The sequence below is a fragment of the Melospiza georgiana genome, chromosome 12 (genome assembly GCF_028018845.1).
Source record: "Melospiza georgiana isolate bMelGeo1 chromosome 12, bMelGeo1.pri, whole genome shotgun sequence".
Classification (NCBI taxonomy): domain Eukaryota; kingdom Metazoa; phylum Chordata; class Aves; order Passeriformes; family Passerellidae; genus Melospiza; species Melospiza georgiana.
Window position 1 is genome coordinate 9788792 of NC_080441.1, and position 14603 is coordinate 9803394.

At 45.3% G+C, this 14603-nt stretch overlaps 1 protein-coding gene across 4 annotated transcripts in view; it reads left to right on the top strand.

The window, feature by feature from the left end:
- Nucleotides 1-1946: 1946 nt before the first annotated feature.
- Nucleotides 1947-14603, top strand: part of STAG2 (STAG2 cohesin complex component) — a 74094-nt gene continuing 61437 nt past the window's right edge. For 3 of the 4 annotated variants that reach the window (XM_058032528.1, XM_058032531.1, XM_058032530.1), the window contains exon 1: nucleotides 1947-2058. The gene's annotated coding sequence lies outside the window, so the exon portion shown is untranslated. Of the gene's footprint in view, nucleotides 2059-3280; nucleotides 3335-14603 lie in introns of those variants that run through there. The other variant, XM_058032529.1, reaches the window with a different exon arrangement.

The following is a 14603-nucleotide window of genomic DNA, read 5'->3' on the forward strand; positions in this document are numbered from 1 at the left end:
ACACTCATTCAAAACCACACCTTAAAAACGATGTCATGTTTGCTTCATGTTAGGTAAGCACATTTACCTAAAACCTCTGAGCTGAGAGCTCAAGTGTGAACTGCAGTGCTTTTGAAATAGAACAAAATCCATGTGCTGTACATGTATTTAATGTACAGCTGACTGGAGCTGCCTCGTGTTCCTGCCAGCTCCTGCAATAAACTGCTATCATCTTGCAAAGTTTTGGATTGGAGTTTAATCTGAGTTATCCCTATTGTATCTCAAGCAGAAGGCACATTACCGGAATTCTGTGTGCAGGCAAAATGTTGTAATTTATTTTTATGGAAAGGTTGTCTATATGGCAGAAGTTGACTTTGTATGGGAAAGGCACAAAAGGATCCAGCTCCTTTCCATGTATTCCTAAATGTTGTTTTATAACAATATAGACAATTTTAAGGCTTACATTAAGCGCAATGTTTTTTATTTTTTAAATACACAATTCTTCAACATTTTCCAGACACTATCAGAGTAATATTAAAGATCATCAGCAGCACCTGTAGCTGCAATTGAAACCGGGAACATGGTTGTATGACTGGGCACTCAGGATGCTATTTTAAAATGTTCCCTATCAGGCAGTCTTTCTGTCTTTTTTTTGTTGTTGTTGTTTTGCTTCCCCTGAACTTGACAGAAGGTGCAAAACTATTCTGAAATGTGAATTCAAGCTACAGAACATAATTTACTTTTGTAATCCTGTCTCATGTACCGACAGATTGTATGTAGTATTCCTAGGTGTCATCAGTTTATATTACACTGGTTTTAGTTTTTGGGGATTTTTTACAAGTTTTATTTTAAACACTCCTAATCTGATCACGGTTTCCATTGCACGCATTATTTTCTCTGCGGGATGCCTCATCTTGGTTTTGAAAGGACTGGAGCTGGTGGATACTCTTCCCTTAAATACCCTGCCTTTGTTAGGCAGGTGAGCAGAGTAACTCGCTTTAGCGACTGCTTAGTTATGCTAACGCTGTCCCCAAAATAATAAGTAGATGAACAGAAGAGGGTGATTAGAGCCTAATTACCAGGACAAAACTATTATTGTGCTGGTCTAAATATAATCGTACGTGGAACTATTCAGCATGAGCAATGTGCTTAGCATTACACAATAAAGTGAAAAAAAAAATCAGGCGTCACAAATTGCATATCTGGTTACTTTAAGAATTCTGTACTGCTTATATGGATCGCTTTAGGTTCACATAATCCTCATGCAGGGAGAAATAAGGAATCCCACAAACGCTCATTGAACTGGGAGCACACGGGGCGATGGGCAGAAGCAGAACGCGTTTCTGGAGAACGCTGAGACCACGGGAGCTGCCGGCGGTGCCAGCAGCCCGGGCTGCCGCGCGCGTCCTGCCGTGCCCGAGATAAGGCACCCGCCCCCGTGAGGGAACCGAACGGCGCCTTTATCTCTCGGGCCAGGGCTCCCTCCGGCCCGCCCCGCTTCCCGCCGGTACAGCGCGGGGGGCGAGCAGGACCCTGCGGCATCGGCCCCGCGGGGCACTTCCGTGAGGCCCAGCTTTGCCTCGGCCCGACAATTACATCCAATTACTGCAGGGCTGCAGCAGCAGAGCCCTGGCCTGCGTGCGGCCGGGCGCGTCCCGCGGGCTGGCCCCGTGTCCGAGCGGCCGCTCCTTTTTAGGCCGCGCCAGGACCCGCTGCCGAGCCCAGCCCGGGCCCGCCCCGCGCATGCGCCGCACCTTGTTTACCCCGCTCGGCGCGGCGCTGCCGCGGGCGGCCGGCAGGTGTCGCCCCACGCCCAGGAGAGCGGGCCCCGCTGGGCGGCCGCCAGGTGGCGCCTGCGCCCTCCATTCGCCCGCGAGCCGCCGAGCAGCGAACACCCCAAACAATCCCCAGCGCCGCCGCCAAATTAAATAACCCCGACCCGCCCGCGCCCCGCGCCCCCTCCGCGCCCACAGCCCGGCACCGGCCGGGACGGGCGCGCAGCCGGCGAGCCGCGCCGGGTATACGGGAGCGGAGCTGCGCGTCGGGGCCTCCTCGCTGCCTACGCCGACACTGGGCAAGGTAAGTTAGAAAATGGCGGCGAAGCTTCTGGAAGTTTGGCGGGGGGACACGGGATCGCGGTGCGCGGCGGCGATGAGAGGCCGGGCCGGGGCCCGCGGCGCCCGGGCCCGCGCGGGGCGCCAGGCCGGCTGGCCGCGGGGACTGCGCGCAGCCAAGATGGAGGACGGCGGGGCCGAGCCGCGAAAACACTCCAGCCCCCCGCCTCCCCACCCCCCGTTCCCGGCGCGCCGCGGCGGGGAGGGGGGAGGCGAGCGGAGCGCGAGTGAGAGAGCGAGAGGGCGCCGAAAGCGGCCCCCCTGGCCGCCCCGGCCCCCTTCCTCCTCCCCAGAGCCGGCCGCGGGCAGGCCGGGCCCGGCGCTCGGCGAGCTAAAATGGAGAACCGCCTTCTCCTCCTCCTCCTCCTCCCCCCTTCTGCCGAGCCGAGCAGGGGCTGCCGGCAAGATGGAGGACTCGGGCATTGTGTGCGTGGGGTGTGTGTGCGGGCCAGCCGGGCCGGGCCGCTCGGGTGGGCAAGGCAGGGGAATGGGGTCGGGGCCCGAGCCGCGCTCGGGGGGAGCGCTGGGCCGCGCACAGAAAATGGTGGGGCGGCTGCCGGTGCCCCGGGGTCGAATGTCGGGGGAGGCCGCGGGCAGGGGACTCGCACCCCTGACAGCGCTCCCTTCTCCCCGCTGCCCAGCAGCCGAGTTCTTCCTTCCAGCCCGCTCCCGGCGGGTTCCCCGCGCAGGGAAGTGCCGAGGGATCGGGGTTTGTCTCCTCAGTCTCTCTTCCCAGAGCTGGGGAACTCTGGCCGCCCATCCCCGTGGTTGCATAGGAGGGCTGGCGGAAGCGGGGCTCCTTCGGCCCGAGTGAGGACGTAGGTAGGGACTGACCTGCACCTTCCCCCCCCGCCTCCATTCGCTGCCCCCCCGCCCCGGCGCCCAGCTCGGCGAAGGCCTTTGTAGGTCGAGTTTTCCCCTCCGAGTGACTTTGGCCGGGCTCCTCGGCTGCTGTCCGCTAAGAGGAAGAGTTGTGGCAGTTTCCGTTCGGCTTCCTTTATTTTTTTTGTAAAGAAAGGGCGCTTGCCAACTTGTGCCGGGGACGCCCGATGCCGGGAGCCGCGTGTTGCTGGAACCCCGCTGGGCTCTCGCCGGCCCCGGTGGGGGAGGGGGGCAGGAGGAGGAGGAGGAGGAAGGAGAATGCTTCTTACTGGGGGGTTTTGGCGCCACTTTTGTTTTAGATAGTGCTCCTCTGCCCCCTCCTCCTCGGCACGCACTGAACTGAGCTGAACCCTGCCCAGGTAGGAAACGAGAGCTTTCCTGGTGTTTCTCTTTTATGGGCGCTTATTTTTTCTACACGGATTTAAAAAAATACTATATATAGAGATAAGTGTATGTATATGTATATATAGTTGCTGCGGTTGGGGATGGAGGGACAGAGGAGCGAGCGGCCGCAGATGGCTGGGTAGGGAGGCCCTGTTTTCCGGGAATTCCTCCCCTGCCCGAGCGCATCCCTCGGTGCTGGGCGTGCTGGCCTCGGGGGCCCGCACCGCTGTGCTCCGGGCCGCGCTGCCTCCATGCCTTCCTCTGTTCTGCTGGCGTTGTATAATCCGTCTACCCCGTGGAAATCCGGGACCCACCGACCTCAATTTTTTTCCCCCCTCTCTCCTCGTCCCCGAGAGCGGGCGTGGAAGCGATCGTGCTCCTCTGTCGCTGCTTTAATTTATTTATTATACTGTCCGGGCCCGGCTCTCCTTTCTTGTTGTTCCCACGGGATGCGGCGTTAGGAGGTGACACAAAGTTTCGATCACTGCCGAGTCCGGTGTTCTAGTTACTGAGGGGGTGTGTGTGCTTGGTTATTTAGTTTGGCGTTGGGTTTTTTTGTTTTTTGTTTGTTTGGCGTCATTTTTCCGTTTTATTTTTTAATTACTTTTTGGTAGCCGGGGTAGCGCTGCTGCCCCCCGCCTGCCCTGCCCGCGCTCGAAAGCTCTCCCTTCCCGTTGGCTGCCCGAGCCACACCCTGGCGTGTCCGGTCTCCCGAGGCGCCCGGGCCGCCGCTGTGACCCCGCGTTGTCGCTGCTCGGCCCGGGGCCGCCGCCCGGCGCGGTGGCGGGGGGGCCGTGCCGGCGGGCCCGGGCGGGCGGGCGGTTGCCCAAGTGCGTCACGGCGGCCCCGCCGGGCCTGCTCGCCGCGCCTCGGGCCGCGCCCGCCGCCCATTGGCCGCCGCCGCGCGGGAGGCGTTCGCTTCCTCCGCGCCCGGCCGGGCCCCTCCGCTCCGCTCCGCTCCCCGGCCCGCCGGGAGGGAACCGGGGCAAAACGCCTTCGGGATCGCTTCTCTGGAGGCCGTTGCACGCCGCTTTCGCGCTCTCTGGGAGTTTTGTTGAATCCTGTGTTTAATGACCAAGAATGAGAGTTCCTGGCGTTTCCTACAGTGAGGTGTTGTTCTCCAAGCATAGGTCTCCCTGCTTATGTCTCCTGTTAACTCTTGGCAGTTCCGTCTCCATTTGTGGTTGATTACTTCTTTCTCGTTTGTAGTGCTTGCCCATTAGAAACAACTTTTTCCGTTTTTCATGGTCTCTTTTCTTTAAATCAGTAGTTATTATTATTCCTGGAGTGTTTATCTGGTGTTGAACTCTTCCAAGACTTACCCATGTGCAGGATGGCTGATTGTGTGCAGAGAAATAAATACCACGAGTGATTGTGCAATTGACCATCATTAATCTCTGTCATCTTGGTATCACTTGTTCATTATCCTCAACTCATAATTTTGTGGTTCTGTCTTCCTGGTGATCAGTCACAAACTCAGTACCACTGATCTGGTATAGGGCTCTTTATTGGGTAACATAGTTTGTTTTCTTTTATGGCACAATAACAGTTTCATTGGTGAATGAAACAGGGTGTGAGAAATGCATTGCTTTTAACATTAACATGAATATTTTTTGCTGCTGAAAGCCCTGGGGGTGAACGGGCTGGAATCCCCGCACTGTTCTGCTTAATCAAAGACTAAAAAATCTTCGAAGTTATACAAAGGAGAAAAATATTATTTGAATCTCATCTCTGACAAATAGATCTTGCTGTGTAACTCATATGGCTCATGTTGGTCCTTCTTGGCAAAACCAGTGACATGTCATTGTGTTGTGCACAGGTGGGCTTTGTGCAACCTGTGACACAAACCCCTGACCCCTTAATTTCTGTTGCTGTTGTTTGTATGAAGTTAGCTCTGGTAAACTTGATTGGCTGTTGTATAAGCTTAAATTCAACCAACCAAAAAACCCACAGACATGGAACTGGGAGATAGGAGAGACTTTAATTTTTCTGTGATGCTTCCAAGCTATGTACTTCAGCCAGAGTTATGCTTTTAGAGCTTTTTCATATATTTACAGTTTTAAGAAGATAATGCTGAACAAAGTCAATAACTAGTGTAAGGTTTTGTTAAACTTGTATTTAAGAAGTTAAGATAAAATTTATGTACAGCTCTCATTGTTTAGATATAAAGTCTTGATGTTTCGCAACTCAAAACAAATTAATTTGATTTAAATATTCTGTGATATTTGAATATATCTTTAAAAAACTGGGTTCTGTGAAGTGAGAAAAATTGCTGTTTCATAGCTTATTAAAATACTTAGTTTAAAAATGCATTGTGTTACTTGAATACCATTCATTTTATAAATTGGAGTCTTCAGTTAGCTGGTTGGTAATCTTACTCAGATTCCATAAATATATCACATTTGAACTTTACGTGTTCAAGTCTTTCAACATTTGGAGTGAAATAATTTCCACTTGGAAGGAGTGTAAATAGAATTGTCAGCTAAATACTCTCTAGGTTTATTTTGTCTCAGTATAACTTACCAATAGCAACTGAATTATAAAAAAATAAAGTTATGTAGACAGCTTCTCTTGAATATTACATGCTACTGCAGTCTCCTGTAGAAAATAGCTGCAGGCAACAAACCACTTGAAAGTTCCTGCTCTTGGTGGTGGGAGCAACTGTGTTAGACTTACTTAAGTCATGAAATGATGTTGGCACATCAAAGCTTTATAAACTTTTTAAAATTAGATTGCTCTTTGTCACTTATGGCTCAAATTTAGAATGATTCCAGAATCCTCGTTTGTCATTTTCATTTGTGGTCTTATTGTCTCAGTTGTTTTGCTGCAGGCAAATATTTTAGGAGAGATGAGTTTTTCTGAGACTTGTGTGCCAGTAAAAACAGGTTGTATGTTTTACAGAAACCTGAAATACTTCAGTTGATTATTTTCACCAAATGAATCCCAGAAAATAAGCAAATATTTTTGCTTGTTACTTATGCTTGTTGGTTGTGGTACTGGAAGTCTGTGTTCTGTCAGATGAGACAAGGTTTCCAGCTCAGTGTGATCTCTCCCTACAGTTTCATTTCTTCTTTGACTGATTTGAAAAATTAGAAGAATACTGTAGGTGTGAATTTCCAAAATAGTACTGTTGGGTTTTGGTGGTGGACGTTGTTTTGTCTTGTGTTGTTTGTTCCTCCTTTTTCCTCTTCTCTTTTTTGTCGATGTGTGTAATTAAGAGAACATACTGGATAGAGGAGTATGTTGTCGATGTGGTCTCTGTCAGCGAGATGTGAGAATTTCCAAGAGCATCATCTGGTTCAGTACTTGTTTTGTCATGGAAAGAAGTGATTGATAGCAGCCAGCAACATACCAGTTTAATAATCTTAAATAAAAGCTTTCCTGTCTTTCTCTGCATCACTTAAAACATTCATATTCTGAAAGTTTTATCTTATATGAGGATTAGTGACAAGAGAGTGATAATCTAGTCCTTGGGAAACGGAGGTGAGCGGGAAATTGGAGTTTTAGGTAGGAAAAAAAGCTTGCACACAGCAAGTACATTGAGGAATGGAAAGAGCTCTTTTTCATGTGCATCACAAGAACTTAAATGGTGACATACCCTGCAGCTGTAGTTTCGATTCAGTGCCGTCCAGCGTTTTAGGCGAACTCCCTTAAACTCAAAGGCTGAGTACAGATGGGAGTTCCTCAAGGTCCCGCAGTTCCCGGTCATTGGCACGGGCAGTCGCGGCGTGGGCCGCTCCGGGGCTCCTTTGCCTCCTGCCGCTGCCGTGCTTTGGCTGCAGAGGTGGAGCGGAACGGGGCTGCGGGCGGTGAAGCCCCGGTTCCGAGCGGGAGCCCCTCCGGCGGGGCGGGCCGAGCTCGCCGTGGCTGCAGCGGCCGCCCCCGGTCCCCAGGGGGCGCCCCCCGGCGGGGCCCTCACGGGGAGGGGGGGGGCGGCGGGAGCGCTTCGGGCACCCCGGCGGGGTCACGGTGGGAACTGTTCGGCCGAAAGGCTGCTCTGAGAGTGAACCGGTGAACAGGCTTCGTGTGTGGAGACGAGTACAGTCACTTCAGTTGGCTTTTTGTATTAGAAAAAAATCTGCTTTCAAAAAGTTCTGCGTCTTTGTAGTTTAAGGGTAACAAGCCTTGGGATCTGATGTGACTTTTGATAAGGTCGAGTATTTACTTAAGAGTGCTGTAGCAAAAACTCATTCTGAGAGTACAAGGTTAAAATTGTAGTTTTAATCCTATGCTGTTTGAACTAGAATTTATTTTCCTTAAATATTCTCATCTTGAAGTTCATAAAAATGTGGTAAAGTTGGAAATTAATTTTTTTGTGAGAATAAATACAAAGTAAGGGAAATCTCTGAAGGTGACCCTCATTTAGATCACGACAGACAATTGTGGGACTGGTGTTGGTTTGTTAAGTTGGGAAGCTTGTATCAAGAAAGATGTTTCAGTGTTCAGGGGTATCAGCACATAAACTGTGTCCTTTTATTCTCAATCCTGTCAATTTGATGGGTGAGATCACTGAGACTAGTCCAGAATCCTAGATTTAATGAGTTATGCCATTCCATTAGTTCACAGAATACTCAATCAGTTTTTAGTATCTCTGTATTTCCAAGTTTTCCACTGTTTAATTTTCCTAGAACTGTGAGATCTTGGGTAGAGAATAGGGAAAGGGAAAAACCTTTCACAACATTTTCTGAGATCTGGCACCCAATTTTGGAGACAGGAATGTGGGAAAATTTGATCCCCCAGGGTACCCCTGTGGCTTTCATGTGGCACCTGGCTTTTCCTAGCCTTTACTGGCTACAGATTTGCATGGAGGAGCCCAGGACTAGTCTCTGTTTAAACTTGTTTATGCCAATTTGAGTCAGAAATGAAGGACAGGTAGGACTAGATGTGTGTGCAACTACCTCTTGTGTTATTGAGAGAAATAATTCGGTGGTCTGATATCTGCTTTGTCCAGGTATATACTTCATTGTTGTCTATTCTGCACATTTTTAATTGTGTAGCTAGCTATGGTTTCTGCCTTTTGAAAACTTATTTTTGTAAAAGAATACAATCAGAAGAGGGAGTAGATGTAAGAAGATTGGCATATATAGCAGGGTAGTTTGTGATCTGTGATTGAGAGGCTGATCACAATACCTACCCAAAAAAGTATCTGAGAACATGTGTTGGTTGGTTTTGGATTTCTTTGTGAAATTTTTTTGGTAGGTAGGTGAATGGGTTATTTTCTTATGGCTCTGAATTTAATGGCTGATTAGTCCTGCCCTTACACAACCTTATATGCATTTTACTTTCTATGCTTTATTTCAGTAAATGTCAGTTATTATATTGGAGCAAGGGAGTATGGGTGACACTAGAGATCATTTTGTTTTCTGCATCAGGTTTTTGTTACTGCTTCTGTATAGCTCTAGAGAGGAAAGTATTTTTGTATCTGTTCAAGGGTTGATAAAACAAGCTGATGACTTCTTGTTGTGTTTTGAAAAAGGTCTCAAAAGGTGCCTGATCCATATAATGGATCTCTCTGCAGTGGTTTAGATTTATAGGAATTATAGCTGAAATTTTAGGGTTTCCTATTAACAAAATAATGAATCTGAATATACTGACATTTCGAAAAAGACGAAACATTCCTGAAACTACTGACTATTTTAAAAAGTAACAACTTAGGTATGCCTATTTTATTTAGTTGTGGTTGCATTCCAAATTTGGCTTTGGAGTTGCTGCAAAGGTTTGGTGAGATGCTGCTTGGCCTGTGGGTGATGTGGAGGACACCTGACCCCAGCTGAGGCTCCCTCAGGTCCCTCCCTGCCCCAGTGGTGCCTCAGTCCCAGCAGGGCCGGCCCCTGTGCTGAGCCCTGCCCTGGTGCTCGGGGAGGTCACACAGCAGAGAGGAATTCGTGCAGATATTTTCCTGTTGCTTAGGCCATGGGAACTGACTGCAGAGAGGTGGGCATTGATGATGGGGAGGTAATGTTGCAGTTCTTGGTTATGGCTGAATTGCAGTTTTTTACTGAACAAAGCATTTTAGTCTCAGTTTTAAGGCCTTCCTTGCAGCATCCTATCTGGGCAAAAGAAAATTGATTTCTACTTTGTTTACAAATAAAAATAAGCTGTTCAAGAAAAGGCTTTTTCAGTCTTTCATGCTATTACCTGTTATTCTTTTATTCCTTTATGTAAAACTTTTGGGTCATCCCTTAATAAGGATCAACTGAAAATTTGGACCATATCAAGTCTTAGTAAGCAGATAGTAAGCAAGTGATATAATTGGTTGGTTTTTTTCTTTTTTGGTCAGAGTATAATGTTCCAACGAGGAGAGTTCGTTATAAGTAGAGTTTGTATGGAGTAGGGGTGTGAATATTGGAGGTCTTATTTTTTTATCTGTTACTTTTATTAATGTGCTGTGGGTAATTGAATGTATAGATTACTGAAGTTACAAAAATCCCCAATGTAAGTCATAAATGTGAGGAACACAGGTTCATAATTAATGCATGCATTTGAGGTGTCTGGTTTTCAGTTTGAAGGTGATTGACTGACAGGAGTCCTGGAATAAGACATTTTTTATAATTATGGATGTAGTGGTGAACTGATTTAATTTGTGTCAGATGGTGGTGCATCCTGACCACTGGCCATTTCACTTCTGATTTTCTCAGAAACAGAGTACCAATTATGATGATGTTTTTCCAAGGAAGGAAACTGGGAAGGCTTGATCAATCATCCATTTTTTTCAAAGCAAGAATGACCAGTGGCTGCAGTCTATATATCATGTGGCAGAGCTGTGCTTGCAGCAGGGAAATAGAGAATTGATACATTATATTTTGATTTAGTGTAAAGAATACAATTTCAATATATTTGAACAGGAAACACGATCAAATTAATAATTTAAGAATAATAATATAATAATTTGTAAAACCTGGCTGGTTTGTACTATCTGGGGATGGGAACAGTATTCTTGCAGGGAAGTTCAGTTTGGTGTGTAGCTATGTACTATTTTTGTTGTTTCTTATGTACCTGTTTGGACAACTGTATCCAAAATACTTTCTTTTAACAGCACATGAAATAAAGCTTTGCATAATGAATGCACAGTTGCTTCCCAGAAGTAATGCCACAATGAAAAGTTCTGTTCTTGGTCCCAGAATTGCTTAGATGGGAAAGGACCCCTGGAGGTCTGATCCAGCCTTCTCCTTAAGTCTTGTCCTGTAAGGACATTTGTCAAGTTTGGAATGTCTCAGAGGATGAAGTTTCTTCAGTGTCTCTTGCAATCTATTAGGCTGCTCCTATTGGAAGTTCCTTCTTTATTTCAGATTTTAAAGTTGTCTGAAATTCCTGAGAAGATTCATGTTTTTCACCCCCAGTATATGTTTAGAAAGTATCCCTTGATGTGGGAGGTTGGAACTATAATGTCCCAGTTTAGAGCTGGTGATGGTTTTTTGCTGGGAATTCTAGAAGAAGAGTCAGGTAAATGGCTACTGAATGGCTTTTTGGTGCCTGCTTTCCCCTCTTGTTCCATGTGCTGTATTTATCCTTCTTTGCTCAGGCTTCATTACTGTGTTTGACAAAGTCTTGCAAATAAAACTTCCTTTCCTAAGCATTTACCTGTTCACTTAAGTGCCATTCACACACTAATCCAAATGATTCTTCTTGCAGTTTTCATATTTAAGCAGTGATATTTTTATTCCTTCTCGTAAGTATTATTTCTAGAGATCTACAGTTCATTTGAAACTATGGTAACCAGAAATGAAAGCTGCACAAGTATCTCTCTTGGATCTGTGGCATAGGTCTGTTGTTACTTGCTTTATAAACAATTGACTAAAGAAAAGGTGAAAGTGGCTTTTGCATGTTGATTTATCAAATGTAGGAATGGTTTAACAAGGCAAATGCTCAATAACACTGGAAAATGTTTGGGTTTTCTTCCCCACTCACATTTATTTTCAATATTCTAATTTAAGCTGTTCTTGTTTTATTACGTGTGCTTCCCTTCAACTAGTTTTGATAAGTTCTGTTTTCAAAGCTGATATATATTAGTATTTGATTAATTTAAAAATGTTTATCAATTAAAAGGTATTGCTGATGCAGTGACATGTATACTGTATTACCACTCTGCTATAAAACAAACCAGAATTTGTACACATGAGCTGTACAGATGAGCTGTGGATTGACAGTTGAAATATAATTTAAAAAAAAATCAACTTCTAGGAATTTTATTTGTCTTGCTGCATTGCATTGTCTCTGTTATACTGCTCCATTTCTATTTGGCAAAACAGTGATTTTATTAAAGCTAGCTTAGAGCCTCAGAGCAGTACTTAGTGCTAAACAGAAATTTTCAAAGGTGGCAAGACAGATTGTTTACATCAATATGATATAAAAATGTCAAAAACATTTTTAGACCCTTTCAGTTCAATAGCATTGGATAGAACAAAATGCAGAAAGTCATCCTCTTCATGTACAGTAGGTTACTCATTAAGATTCTTCCTATTCACCCCAAATGCAGTAACAATCTCTGTAAAATTGAATTCTCAAGGGTTTTCCTTTTTGTGCCAAGAGGCTGTAAACTGCAAAGCATACCTTGCATTCAAAACTGGTTAGAGAAGTTTTGTTTACAAGAGAGATTTATGCATTATTGCATAAGCCTACAAATGGGTTTAGTCTTCCCCTATCTCCAGTGAAGGGAAGCATGGAAAAATTCAAATGGTTCTTCTGGATGCACAATTGACTCAATGTTCCTGGGAACTTGGGATTTAAGGAACTTACTGAAGTTTTTCAGTTCCTTTACAATGAGCATTATTTGTTAGTGTATGAGAAGTTCAGCATCCTGGAAGATGAAATGGGATTACTGTGATAAAGGAAAATATAGCAAGAAAGATAGGAAAGGTAGGAATGTGGGAGAAAATGAGGATGAATACTAGAGCCATTCCAAAAGTACCTTGTGTGTCCAGTTCTATCATCTTCTCTTTATTCTGTTGTGGAATATGCTGGCATTGAGTTATTAGATACAGTACAGGTCAATGCTTTAATGTAAAAACTTAATCTTAGAATACATTGCCAGATGTGGAAAGGTGCAGATGTTTGTTTTGAATGTTTAATTTTTGAATGCCAAACTATCAAACATTAAAGGCTTTTTGAATGGGATTTGGAGGGGAGAACTCAAACTGGCAATCTGTTGAAAAGGGTTTTTTCTGTCAGGGTAGTTGGTGGAGAGACTAGTTATAGTTCCTTCATTGATGTGAAAGAACAGAATTGAGCAGTTATGTAACTGGGTAATTTTTCACCTTAACATCACGTGCAGAGTTTCCTCTCTCATTCATGGTGTTCTTCCTTCCACACTTGTTCACTTCAAGCTGCTCAAGATGAGCCTTCCCACTCACAGGGCAGTTCCATGAGTGAGTGGTTCTGTCTCTGTGTCCTGATCACCTGCTCTGTTGCAGCCTTGTGCCTCTGTTTTATGGCCACTTGAGCCCTACAGGTGAACTGGTTTAATGAGACAGACGCTGAGGAAAAGTATTTTTCTGTGGGTTAAATTCCTGTGAAGTCAAATGTACCCTGCTTCTGCATGAAAGAGGATATTGCAGCTTTTGGCTGGTAAGAATACAGAAATACTCAGTATTTCAGTAGTTGAAGTGTTTTATCACTTACCTTGTTCAGCAGTAGTAGCAATGTCTCCTGTTACTGTAGAGCCAGGAAAAGGAAACTTTAGTCCTGCTGCCATCTACTTTTCTACCTGGTCTTACTCATAAAAACCAGGCTGGCATGCCAATTGCAAAAGGAGTTCTCTAATCTCTGCAGTGATCTCTATTTTATCTTTTTTTCCTCCCCTGAACTGTTGCAAAGTCTGTCATAGATCAATTAGAGCTCCACAAGGAAATTCAGGGCTGTGGGTGATTTACATTAATTTATGCAGGCGGGAGGATGATGTACATTTTTCTCTGGTTTCAGTCTGTGCTGGTTAGAAGTTGTGCAGGTGTTACTGGGAATAAGATGGAAGGGCTAAGAGAAGATTTTAAGAACAGTTGCAGAAGATTTTTCTTGCAGCTTTGGCATGGTTAATCAGATGCTGCTGTAAAAACCCTGCTAGACCTCCTCCTTCAGCTGGATGCTTACCAGCCTGCTGTGGTTAGATCTTATTATGAGCCTTTGCACTCTTGACTTTTCTGTGGTTCCTGGAAGCTGCAGTGCCAGTTCTGTACATGAGGTCTGGCTTTGGCCTGTTTACTGAGTGTGGACCATGCTCTGCAAGGGTCTGAAGTCCCATCCCTCCTGGCTTTGGAGATTTTTGGGGCATCCTGAGGCTACAGGTCTTATCTCAAAGAGTACCTGAGAATTAAATCAGACATACCCTTTTATAATCTTATAAAATAATAATACTGTCCTTCAGAAATATTGAGACATGCCTGAACATGCTGTGTGCCTCTCCTCTTTACCTCACTTTTGGCACAATTTAGACCATTTTGTTTTCTTCCACTCTTGGAAGAAAGCTTGTGGAGTGTTTTTTGCAACATGGGGTCCTAGCTAGGAAGGTGCTGGCTTTCTTTGCATGTTTGGGAAGAACTTTGCTCTTGAATGATCAGAAGCTATTACATTGTCATTCATTACCTAGTTCCTTGTCATTTTAGATTTTAAATCTGGGAAAACTAGTCTGCTCTAGACAGAACTGTGATGTATTCTAAATAAGATTCTATAAGAAAATCAAACTGACACCTACATTGTAAGCTGACTTTGCTTTGTGAAGGTGTAATCTGGTCAGGAATACAAGGCAACAGGAAAGTCATATTTACAAGATGTTTGGAGTTCTGCAGATCATTTCAGGTTGTACAGAGGATTATAGAGATGTGGGTTGTTCAGCCTGTGTTTATATAAGCTGTGTTGGAACAGGAGTTTCTTTTTTGGTGCTGGAATTTGTAGCAGGCAGTGGGCATTGGTTCTCCCCAGTTTTGCAGGTGCTCCTTAGAAGGACTGTTGTGAATATAGCTGCAATTGCCTGAGCTCTCTGTTTCTCCTTACTGCTGTTGAAATGTTTCTGTGGGACTTCCCTGCTTGGAAGCATGCCAGAATGAGTGTGTGGGAAGACTTAATACTGGCTACTTACATAGCATTTTGTATGTTCAAACTCTTCTGCAAATATTAACTAATCTTTACTTAACGTTTGAGCCTAATTTCTGTCAGTATAAATCAATAGCAGGCAGTTATGACCCCTATTTTTTTGGGTCAAATAGCAAAATACTGTAACTAGAATAGTAAGAATAATCTGTATCATCTCATTAA